This window comes from Papaver somniferum, chromosome 2 (genome assembly GCF_003573695.1).
Source record: "Papaver somniferum cultivar HN1 chromosome 2, ASM357369v1, whole genome shotgun sequence".
NCBI classification, from domain to species: Eukaryota; Viridiplantae; Streptophyta; class Magnoliopsida; order Ranunculales; family Papaveraceae; genus Papaver; species Papaver somniferum.
In genome coordinates, this window is record NC_039359.1 from 12,857,475 (window position 1) to 12,869,046 (window position 11,572).

At 37.0% G+C, this 11,572-nt stretch overlaps 1 pseudogene; it reads left to right on the forward strand.

Annotated features, from left to right (window-relative positions):
• The first annotated feature begins 7,982 nt into the window (after positions 1-7,982).
• Positions 7,983-8,082, forward strand: LOC113354587 (annotated as a pseudogene).
• The last annotated feature ends 3,490 nt before the right edge of the window (positions 8,083-11,572 follow it).

Consider the following 11,572-nt stretch of genomic DNA (forward strand, 5'->3'; position numbering starts at 1 on the left):
TGATTTCAGCTAAACTGAATTGCAACCAGATCTCGAATAACGAATTGGATTCTTCTCTTCTTCGAACAACTACATTTATCTTCTCTTCTTCGAACAACTGAATTGGATTCTTCTACGTATCTCGAATAAACAGATCTCAAAACTTGTAGCTTCTCCTCCGGTTCTTCAATCAAACAAACCTAAAATTGCTCTCTCAATTTTTGAATTGAAATTGGGAGAAGATGATGACGAATCTTTGAATTGAAACGAAAAAAACGAAGAAAACTAGGAAAGAAGAATCACACTGTCATCTGATATGTTCGGTTCAGAGAGGAAATTTTTTTCTTTCTTGTTTCCGCCAAACTTTCCTTTGAAAGTGTTTTTATATGCGGAAGGTTAATTTTGGAATTTAGAAATCAAATAAAAACTGAATTTTAAAATTTTTATTTGAATTGGGGTTTTTGTCCCAGTTTTGTTTGAAACGGTTTTTATTTGTTAAAAATAAAATGACCGGTTTTTTCTTATCACTAGTTTGTTCACCTAGGGGTTTTGTCACTAGTTTTGTAGTATTATTTGTTTTTTTTATGAATAGAGTGCTACCAAGGTCTTTTATTGAGAAACAAAGAGTAATTTACACGAGGTTGGTTGGGAGCCTAGCAACAATTTACGCCCCAACACCTTTCTGGATAGCTAAGCCACCCTATGAGAAAGAGAACTGTCTACCTTATGGTTTACATCATAGTTTGCTAAACAAATCTCTCAATCTCTTTAAAAAGATAATCATGTCATCTCCTAATTCCCCCAAAGTTGAAAACGCCAAAACCCCGAAACCGTATACCTGGGATGTACATTTATCCAAATATTTATTGCGTTTGCGACTAACAGTTGCGGATATGGCATGTCCCGGTATGAAGCTATGAATCACTTTACCAGTAAAAGGTGAGACCCCAGTAACATCGAAGCGATTGTCCCGGATATTTTCCTAATTGTAGATAATATTGTCAGTTGGACGTGCCCTTTATCTCTGTTCAACAAGAAGCCCAACGACACTTCTTTTCTGGCCGCAACACCTGATTTAATACAAATATCCATAACAACATATTGAACCAAATTATTCCTAAATTTTCATATCATGGTTTTCTTCAATAAATAAATAAATTAATTGGTGTAGTTACTATTATATTATTATTTATTATTACAAAAGAAAAAAAATGAAAAATAGAAGTTGGAACTACGATAATAAGTGTACAATATTCTATGGTAAAATTTGTCTTTAGAATAACATAATAAGGTCTAAAATAGAGAACCAATTAAATCAAATTATGTGGGTCCACATCTTATGCTTTTCCAGCTTTTAAAAGCTACTATTGAATAACTTTTAAAAGCAAGCCTAAAACAGAAGTGTTTTTCTCGAAAAACACTTTAAAATTTTTTACCAAAAATATTTTTTTGGTAAAAGTATGTTACAAAGTGCTTTTAATACAAAAAAAACAAAACAATCCCAGACGGGGCTTCTAGCTGCTCTGAACTCATGAAGACAAAGTGAAAATGCCAATCCAATGGATCGGTTGCTTATCAACTTGCTAATTGCCTCAAATTCACAAAACATTGTCTTAGTGATGTGATTTGTAGATAGTGGTGAAAAGTGATTCGATTCTCGAACTTGTGAAGGATAACTTTAGACTTAAATTCAAAACTAAATAGAAAACTCGCTAATAATTATAACAAACACTGACAAAGTTGGTATCAATATTAAAAGAACACTGAGGCTAAGATTCCACTATTTTCCAAGTTCAAAGTGATTTGGTCCAAATATTTATATTCATGCAATTTTCTCGTTTAATTTGATTCTAAAAATTGCAACTAATAGATTTTCAAAAGTAATAATTGTAAATACCAAGTATGAAGCATCAAGAGTCTATAAACTAAGCATACTCCATCAAAATAGATCACAATCACTCAAATAAAAATCATATTCAATAATAGTTCAAGGCAAATAATCATAATAATAATTGCAATAAATTAAATAAAATAGATTGTACCGCTTTTTGTTGGAAAAATAGCTTCCTCTATCGCCTCAGCAATGGGGTTTATCTCCTCATATTAATCATGATCTCAAAATAATTGTTTATGGCTCAAAAGATGATTAAAAAGATGAAAAGTGATAATACAGACGATTCGCAACAGTTTGTTGGTGTTGCAGAATCACTGTTACAGGGAGAAATAGTAGCTAAAGACCTAATGCAACCGCTGTGATGAACGACACATAGGTACTGCTGTGAAACAACGATAGTTTGTTGCGACAGTTGCTTGTGCGTCAATGTTCTTCGTGTTCTTCCTCTTCAACAACAGCAACAGAATAAGGTATTTTCCTGCAACTCGATCTCTGAAGCTCTGTGGTATTCTAAACTTCTCTGAAAGGCTTCGTACCTCTTATATGACTTATCCCCTCTCCTTTTATAGGCCACAACTCGATTAAATATCCCCCAAAATCTTGGTTTATCTCCACAACAAGTTTCGGAGTTTTCTTTCTTCCAAACTCTCTTCACGCGTATTTGACCTCTCTCAATACTTCCAAACTCTTTACTAGATAACTACGAATGTTGGGGAAGTTTTTCAATCCTTTAATCTCCCTGAATTGTCGAAAAATACTTCAACAACAACCCGTGACCAAAACTCTTTATTTTATTTTTTTCTCTTTTTTTTTTATGGCTATCTCAATCACTCTATTTCACCTAGCAATGGTAACAACTTGAATCGTGATCCCCACCTAATCACTTAGAGAAACATATTTTAAAAATAAAAAATAAAAATAGAAGTGAAAAGGACTCAATGAGACATGGCGAAACTACCATGTTATTTCTAACACCTGAGCTCTGTGCTTTTATGAATAGACTCTTTAGATGTTTCCATCTAATCAGATTGGTCCCTCAACTCCTACAACTAAAATTCTTCCATCCACTTAGATTGGGTAGTGCCATCCTTAATAAGGATAAATTTCTAGGCTCTGGAGTTTATTTATTGCAACGAAAAGGTAACAAAAAGTTCTACCCCACCCCCAAACTTAAATCTAACATTGTCCTCAATGTTTCTAATTAAAGAACAATACCAAAAATATAAGTAACATGAGGAAATAGTAAAGAGAGAAGTCGGACAGATAGTACCTGGATGAAGTGTAACTAAAAACCTACAAAAATAATATACAACATACAAAATCGCCTCGATGGTCAATCAAGGTAAACAGGATCCTCCAGAGGGACCTCCTCAACATCACCTGTAGGAAAAAGCTCTATAAAGGGCTTCAATCGCTTACCGTTAACCTTCGAAGAACTACTACCATCTGGTGTCTCAATCTCAACAGCGCCGTGAGAAAAAACAGTACGGACCACAAAAGGACCGGTCCATCGAGAGCGCAACTTCCCGGGGAATAGATGCAACCGAATGTGATGTAGAAAAACTTTTTGACCTGGAGAAAATGACTTTCGTAAAATATTCCTATGATGCACAAGTTTCATTTTGTTCTTATACTACTTAGCACTATCGTATGCATCTCTACGAATCTCGTCCAACTCATCGAGCTGGAGCTTTCTTTGAGCTCCTTCCTTGTCAAGTGAAAAGTTTAAGTTCTTAATAGCCCAATAGGCTCGATGCTCTAACTCAACAGGCAGGTGACATGCCTTGCCAAACACTAAACGATAAGGTGACATTCCAATGGGTGTTTTAAACGTAGTACGGTAAGCCCATAAGGCATCACTAAGCCTCGACGACCAGTCTTTCCTATTTGGATTAAATGTTTTCTCTAGAATACGTTTAATTTCCCTATTGGAAACCTCTACCTGACCACTAGTCTGAGAGTGATATGGGGTTGCTACTTTATGGGTAATACCATATTGTTTCATTAAAAGAGCAAACGGTCTATTACAAAAGTGTGAACCTCCATCACTAATTATAGCTCGCGGCGTACCGAAACGTGTAAGTATATTCTCTTTCAAAAACTGGACTACAACCCTGTGGTCATTTGTTTTACACAGAACCGCCTCAATCCACTTAGACACATAGTCTACAGCGACAAGTATGTAAAGATAACCAAACGAAATAGGAAATGGACCCATAAAATCAATGCCACACACATCAAAGACCTCAATCACTAAAATAGGGTTCAAAGGCATCATATTTCTACGGGAAATGGTTCCTAACTTCTGGCAACGCTCACAAGAAACACAATGACTATGGGAATCTTTAAACAACGAATGCCAGTAAAATCCACACTGCAAAATCTTAGCAGCAGTCTTATTAGCACTAAAATGACCCCCACATGCATGTTCATGACAAAAGGAGATAATACTAGACTGGTCACTCTCAGATACACATCTCCTAATAATCTGGTCCGGACAATACTTAAACAGATAAGGATTGTCCCAAAAGAAATGCTTAACCTCGGCTAAAAACCTAGAACGATTTTGCTTACCCCAATGTTGAGGCATTCGACCAGTAACAAGATAATTCACTATATTTGCATACCAACGTAATTAGGAAACAGAGAACAAATGTTCATCAGGAAAACTATCCCTTATAGGAAGGGAATTATTAGGGGAACTAACAACTAGCCTAGACAAGTGGTCCGCTACCACATTATCTGCACCCTTTTTGTCTCTAATGTCTGGAAAAATTCTTGTAACAAAAGGATCCATCTAATAAATCTAGGTTTGGTATCCTTCTTAGACAAAAGGTATTTCAAAGCAGCATGATCAGTATAGATTACGATCTTAGAACCTAATAAATAGGATCTAAACTTATCCAAGGCAAACACGATGGCTAGAAATTCCTTCTCGGTAGTTGTATAGTTGATTTGGGCATCATTCAGAGTTTTGCTAGCATAGTAAATCACATGGAGTAATTTGTTTTCTCGCTGACCTAACACAATGCCTATAGCATAATCTGAAGCATCACACATGATCTCAATGGGTAGGTTCCAGTTGGGTGCCTGGACTATCGGGGCAGTAGTGAGTAAAGTTTTAAGCTTATCAAAAGCCTTTAAGCAAGCATCATCAAAGACAAACTTAACATATTTTGCAAGCAAATTGCAAAGAGGTCTAGAATTCAAGCTAAAATCCTTAATGAATCGACGGTAAAAACATGCATGCCCTAAGAATGACCTAATATATTTTACGGTTTTTGGGACCTGTAGAGTCTTAATAAGGTCAATTTTGGCCTTGTCTACCTCTATACCCTTTGAAGAAACGATGTACCCTAAAACAATTCCTGATTCAACCATGAAATGACATTTTTCCCAATTAAGCACTAAATTCTTTTCCTTACACCTAGTCAACACTAATGTCAAATGATGCAAGCACTCATCAAAAGATGAACCAAACACTGAAAAATCATCCATAAAGACCTCTAAGAACCGTTCTACCATGTCAGAAAATATGCTCATCATGCAACGCTGAAAAGTCGCAGGGGCATTACAAAGCCCGAAAGGCATGCGTCTATACGCAAAGGTACCAAAGGGACAGGTAAAAGTGGTTTTCTCCTGGTCTTCTGAGGCAATAACGATCTGATTATATCCAGAGTATCCATCTAAAAAGCAGTAGTGACTATGTCCAGCTAATCTCTCTAGCATCTGGTCGATGAAGGGAAGGGGAAAGTGGTTCTTCCTTGTGACCTTGTTCAATTTCCTATAGTCAATACTGACACGCCATCCCGTGGTCACTCGGGTTGGGATTAATTCATTATTATCATTCTGGACTACAGTGATACTTGATTTCTTGGGGACAACCTGAACAGAGCTGACCCACTTACTATCTGAAATTGGGTAAATAATACCCGCATCTAACAACTTAAGCACCTCTTTTCGAACTACCTCTTTCATGTTAGGGTTCAGTCGACGTTGCATCTCCCTAGAAGGTTTGGAGTCTTCCTCTAAATGAATCTGATGCATACACACAGTGGGACTTATACCCTTAATGTCTGCTATAGTCCACCCTAAAGCTTCCTTATTGTCTTGAAGTACTTTTACTAGCCTACTTTCTTGATCACTATCCAAATCGGAAGCTACAATCACAGGTAAAGTCTCAGATGGGCCTAAAAACACATACTTTAGAGTATCGGGTAGTGGTTTAAGGTCCAAATTTGGGAGCTCTTCTAAAGAAGGAATTAGGGTAGTCTCAGAAACTGGCAACGGTTCGAACCTAGATTTCCATCTATCAGTTTCTAACATACGGGTAGAATCTAATAGAGCATTCACTTGTTCAATAGTGCTATCGTCATCAAAATCTAAACCAAAATGGGATAGACAACTTTCTAATGGGTTTTCAAATAAAATGTTTGGTAATGACTTCTGAACTAAGGCTTCTATCATGTTCACCTCTTCAACACATGTGTCATGTAGCTCATAAGGTAGCTTACTGACATTAAAAATGTTCATCTCTATAGTCATATTACCAAAAGATAAATTCATCACACCATTTCGAAAGTTAATGATCGCATTCGACGTAGCTAAAAACGGGTGACCTAAAATCACAGGTATCTGGTTCTCTGGATCAGGGACAGGTTGAGTATCTAGGACCACGAAATCAACTGGATAGATAAACTTATCGACCTCAATAAGGACATCCTCAATAACACCTCGAGGAATTTTAACAGACCTATCAGCTAACTGCAATGTTATCTGAGTAGGTTTCATTTCACCAAGTCCTAGCTGTAAGTACACATGGTACGGAAGTAGGTTCACACTGGCTCCTAAGTCAAGTGAAGCTTTTTCTACCCGGCGTTTACCTATTGTGCAAGCAATGGTAGGGGAACCTGAGTCTTTGTACTTTGGAGTTGTAGTGTTTTGAATAATTGAACTTACGTCACTAGATAAAAAGGTTTTCTTATGGATGCTAAGTTTTCGCTTTCGCGTACACATATCCTTAAGGAACTTGGCATAAGCAGGAATTTGCCTAATTGCATCTAATAAAGGAAAGTTTATGGTAACTTGCTTAAAAACCTCCAATATGTCATTAAAGTTCGATTCCTTCTTTGTTAGTACTAATAGCTGAGGAAATTGGGCTCTAGGCACAGAATTAGACCTCTCAGGAACTGAGTTGGCATCATCATAAATTTTATCAGTTTCCTTAGCTAGTGGTTCTGAGGGGTGAACTACAGTATGTTCACTATCGGGCATGGTTACCTGATTGTATACTATTCTACCACTCCTAAGGGTTCTAATAGCATTCAATTGATTCGATGGTTTTGTACCTGCTTCATGAACTTCTCTAGGATTGGGATTAGTCTGACTAGGGAACCTACCATTATCTCTCTCACTTAAGGTCTTAGCTATTTGTCCGACTTGAAGTTTTAACTTAGCAAGGCTCCGAGCATTAGTTTGAAAATTCTGTTTGGTTTCCTGTTGAAAACTAACATGGCTCTATGATAACATTTCCTGAGTTTTTTCTAACATCTTAATAGATTCCTCTAAGCTAGTCGTTTTATTTTCTGGTCCAGATGTATTCCTAGTGTAGCCAAAACCTGGGGGAGCATTAGAATTGTTAGACTGACCCTGACTCTGTCCCTTAGACCATGAAAAGTTCGGATGGTTCCTCCAACCAGGATTATAGGTTTCTGAATATGGGTCAAACTTCTGACGATTATCAAATCTAATGTTATTATATAGAGCATTGGCTTGCTCTTTATTATTCTGGCCTTCCCAAAAAGGCTCCAATCTACCACTAGTGTTACCCACTTCTAAAGATTCTAACCTTTTCGCTATAGCAGCAATTTTGGCATCTGATTCATAGCCTCTTTCTACCCTATTAACGTTTCCTCTGCCGAGAAGAATTGTTTTCTGGGGTCCCCTACTACTTTTCCATTGTTGGGTCTTTTCGGCGACTTCATGCAAATATGTCATCGCGTCATCAACTGTTTGGTTCTCAAATCCACCAGTACACATAGATTCTACTGCGGTTGCGGTGGGATAATCTAAACCCTCATAAAGGATCTGAAATAACCTAATCTTCCCTAAACCATGATGAGGACATTGGGCTAATAAATCATTGAACCTTTCCAAATACCTATACAGAGTTTCTCCATCCTGTTGAGAAAACGTGCAGATTTGCGTCCTAATAGACGATGTTTTGTGCCTAGGGAAAAACTTGTTCAAAAAGGCAGATGTAAGTTGTTCATACGTTTCGATTGACCCGGAAGCCAAACTATATATCCACGATTTAACTTTATCTTTCATGGAAAGAGGGAATAACCTAAGTTTCAAAGCATCATCATCTAGGTTTCTAATCCTGAGGGTACTACAAATTTCCTCAAAGTCCCTAACATGGAAATAGGGGTTTTCATTTTCTTTCTCTAAAAATATTGGGAGCAGCTGTAAGGTCCCAGGTTTAAGTTCATAAGTTGCTTCCGTCTCAGCTAACCTGATACATGAGGGACGAGTAGTCCTAGTTGGATTCAACAAAGCTTTCAAAGTTTCCATTTCTGGCGCTATCGGAGCAACAGGGATTCTCTCCTCAGTCAAAGGACGTTCAAAAACAGACTCTTCAAAAGTCGTACTCTCTAGATTAAGGTAATCGGGACGCTTAGAACTACTAGGTTTCTCTTTAACAAATCTACCTAGTGCGTCTCTTTTACGTTCAGGCATACAATAGAATTTTCTAAATTGGAAGGGTAAGCAAATACAGATCAAGTCCGACTCAACCAAATCAAACCTATTGATTTCTAACAAACAAAAAGCATGATGGCTCCATTTAGATTGTTTCTAGACCAGCTTTTAATCCTTCGAACGGGAATTCATGACAATTTAAGCAAACCCCTCTGGAATCAATCCGAGTTAAAGTAAGTTGAATAGAGGCGAGGGAATTTCGGTGGAGATTTGATACCCACGGCCTCACCGGTATTACAAGGCGGCGCAGTCACGCATTCAACTTACAGAAACCGTCAAGAACTTCGAAGTATGCTAAAAAGAGTAACCAATATTTTTCGAATGACTTTTCTGTTAAGCTCGTTACCCTATCGGTCTCGTTCTAGTCAAAATTTTAGGCTTAGGTTCGCGTAGGCTACGTGTTCCTAAAGCGGGCAAGAAGAGAACGGTGATGAAATCCGAACCCTTATCTTGTATGGTCAGGCCTTGCCCTTTACTAGAAAAATAAATGTCTGTATTCAGTCCTCAACATATATGCATACGAAGGAGTCCAGTAACTCGCTGACAGGGGATTCGCGAGTGTTTAGAATCTTACCTCCCATTCCAGACGGGGGATGAATCGGTTGTAGTCGACTTGGGCCACTGACTCCGATGTCAAGTGTACGAACCCAAGGTGGAGAGACAATATCTTAATTGTCCTCCTTCTCTGCAAACAGTTTATATTTAAAGTACCCTTCCGTAGGGTATTAAAAAAATAATGTCCCAAAGTCCAAAAGTCCAAAAAGAAAAGAAAAATTAAAAAATAATAAACCCTAATACAGTTTTTTTTTTCTAAAAGAAAATAAACAAACCCTAAACTAAAATTGTCTAAAATAAAACTGTCTTCTTTTCTGTTCTTTTTGCTTTAATCTTTAGCTCCAAGTCTTTATGAAATCACCAAACTCTTTGGCTCAATTTTCTTTATGATCCAGAACCTGTAGACACTAGATAAATACCCAAAAACATAAAAAAGAACAAAAATAATAACAAAAAAAAAATAAAAATAAAAAAAATCTAAAACCTTAAAAACAAGTCCGCGTAGGCGACGCCAAAAGCTGATGTGATTTGTAGATAATGATAAAAAGTGATTCGATTCTCGAACTTGTGAAGGATAACTTTAGACTTAAATTCAAAACTAAATAGAAAACTCGCTAATAATTATAACAAACACTGACAAAATTGGTATCAATATTAAAATAACACTGAGGCTAAGATTCCACTATTTTCCAAGTTCAAAGTGATTTGGTCCAAATATTTATATTCATGCAATTTTCTCGTTTAATTTGATTCTAAAATATTGCAACTAATAGATTTTCAAAAGTAATAATTGTAAATACCAAGTATGAAGCATCAAGAGTCTATAAACTAAGCATACTCCATCAAAATAGATCACAATCACTCAAATAAAAATCATATTCAATAATAGTTCAAGGCAAATAATCATAATAATAATTGCAATAAATTAAATAAAATAGATTGTACCGCTTTTTGTTGGAAAAATAGCTTCCTCTATCGCCTCAGCAATGGGGTTTATCTCCTCATATTAATCATGATCTCAAAATAATTGTTTATGGCTCAAAAGATGATTAAAAAGATGAAAAGTGATAATACAGACGATTCTCAACAATTTGTTGGTGTTGCAGAATCACTGTTACAGGGAGAAATAGTAGCTAAAGACCTAATGCAACCGCTGTGATGAACGACACATAGGTACTGCTTTGAAACAACGATAGTTTGATGCGACAGTTGCTTGTGCGTCAATGTTCTTCGTGTTCTTCCTCTTCAGCAGCAGCAGCAGAATAAGGTGTTTTCCTGCAACTCGATCTCTGGAGCTCTGTGGTGTTCTAAACTTCTCTGAAAGGCTTCGTACCTCTTATATGACTTATCCCCTCTCCTTTCATAGGCCACAGCTCGATTAAATCTCCCCCAAAATCTTGGTTTATCTTCACAGCAAGTTTCGGAGTTTTCTTTCTGCCAAACTCTCTTCACGCGTATTTGACCTCTCCCAATACTTCCAAACACTTTATCAGATAACTACGAATGTTGGGGAAGCTTTTCTAACCTTTAATCTCCCTCAATTGTCGAAAAATACTCCAACAACAACCCGTGACCACAACACCTCTGTTTCCTTCTCCCGGTCGATCTAACCCAATTCATTCGATCCAATCACATATACCGACCCTGTTATGCTCTAGGAAGTCCAGCCCAACAAAAATCCGAGATTGAATCTCCTTAAATCTTCCCAAGAATGCGAACCCTAATCTGCATGCATGCTGGTTTGTTTTCCCGCCAAATTTGAAATTTGAATTTGTGAAGAAAGGGGGGCGCCCCATATCCATAGTAGGGGTGCCTTTATCAGCTGACTTAAGGGGTGTCCTGGGGGTGCCCCTTATCCAAAACAGGGGTCCGAATAGCAAGTTTCCTCCGGGTGCTTTCCGACAACTTTTCGAGCCAATTTTTTCCAAAAATGTTTATTAGCCAAAAATACCTACAAATAAATAAAACACTATAATAAGTACAAAAATGAGCCCTAACAATATATAGAATCGAGACAAATCGGACACAAAAATGTGTCTATCACTTAGGCACCAGAATTATCATGACTTTGGTAATATAAATACTCAAATTGCTAATTTGAATCTCAGTTATTTGTTCTTACTAGTAATGACAGTTCTCAAAACTCTAGAAGAGTTAGTGATCTGATTCAAAAGCTCAAGTATTGGCATAATATTGAAGCTGACTTTTAGAGACAAAGAGGTAAAGATGGTGTGTTATTGGATGATAGAAATACTGTTTACTTTCATCAGGAAACCAACTTTAGAAGATGAAAAACCCAGGATGAATCCCTCCAATCCAATTTAGGAATTTGGTTAGACGATAGAAAAGATATTAAATATGAACTGTTAAGATACTTTAGTAGCA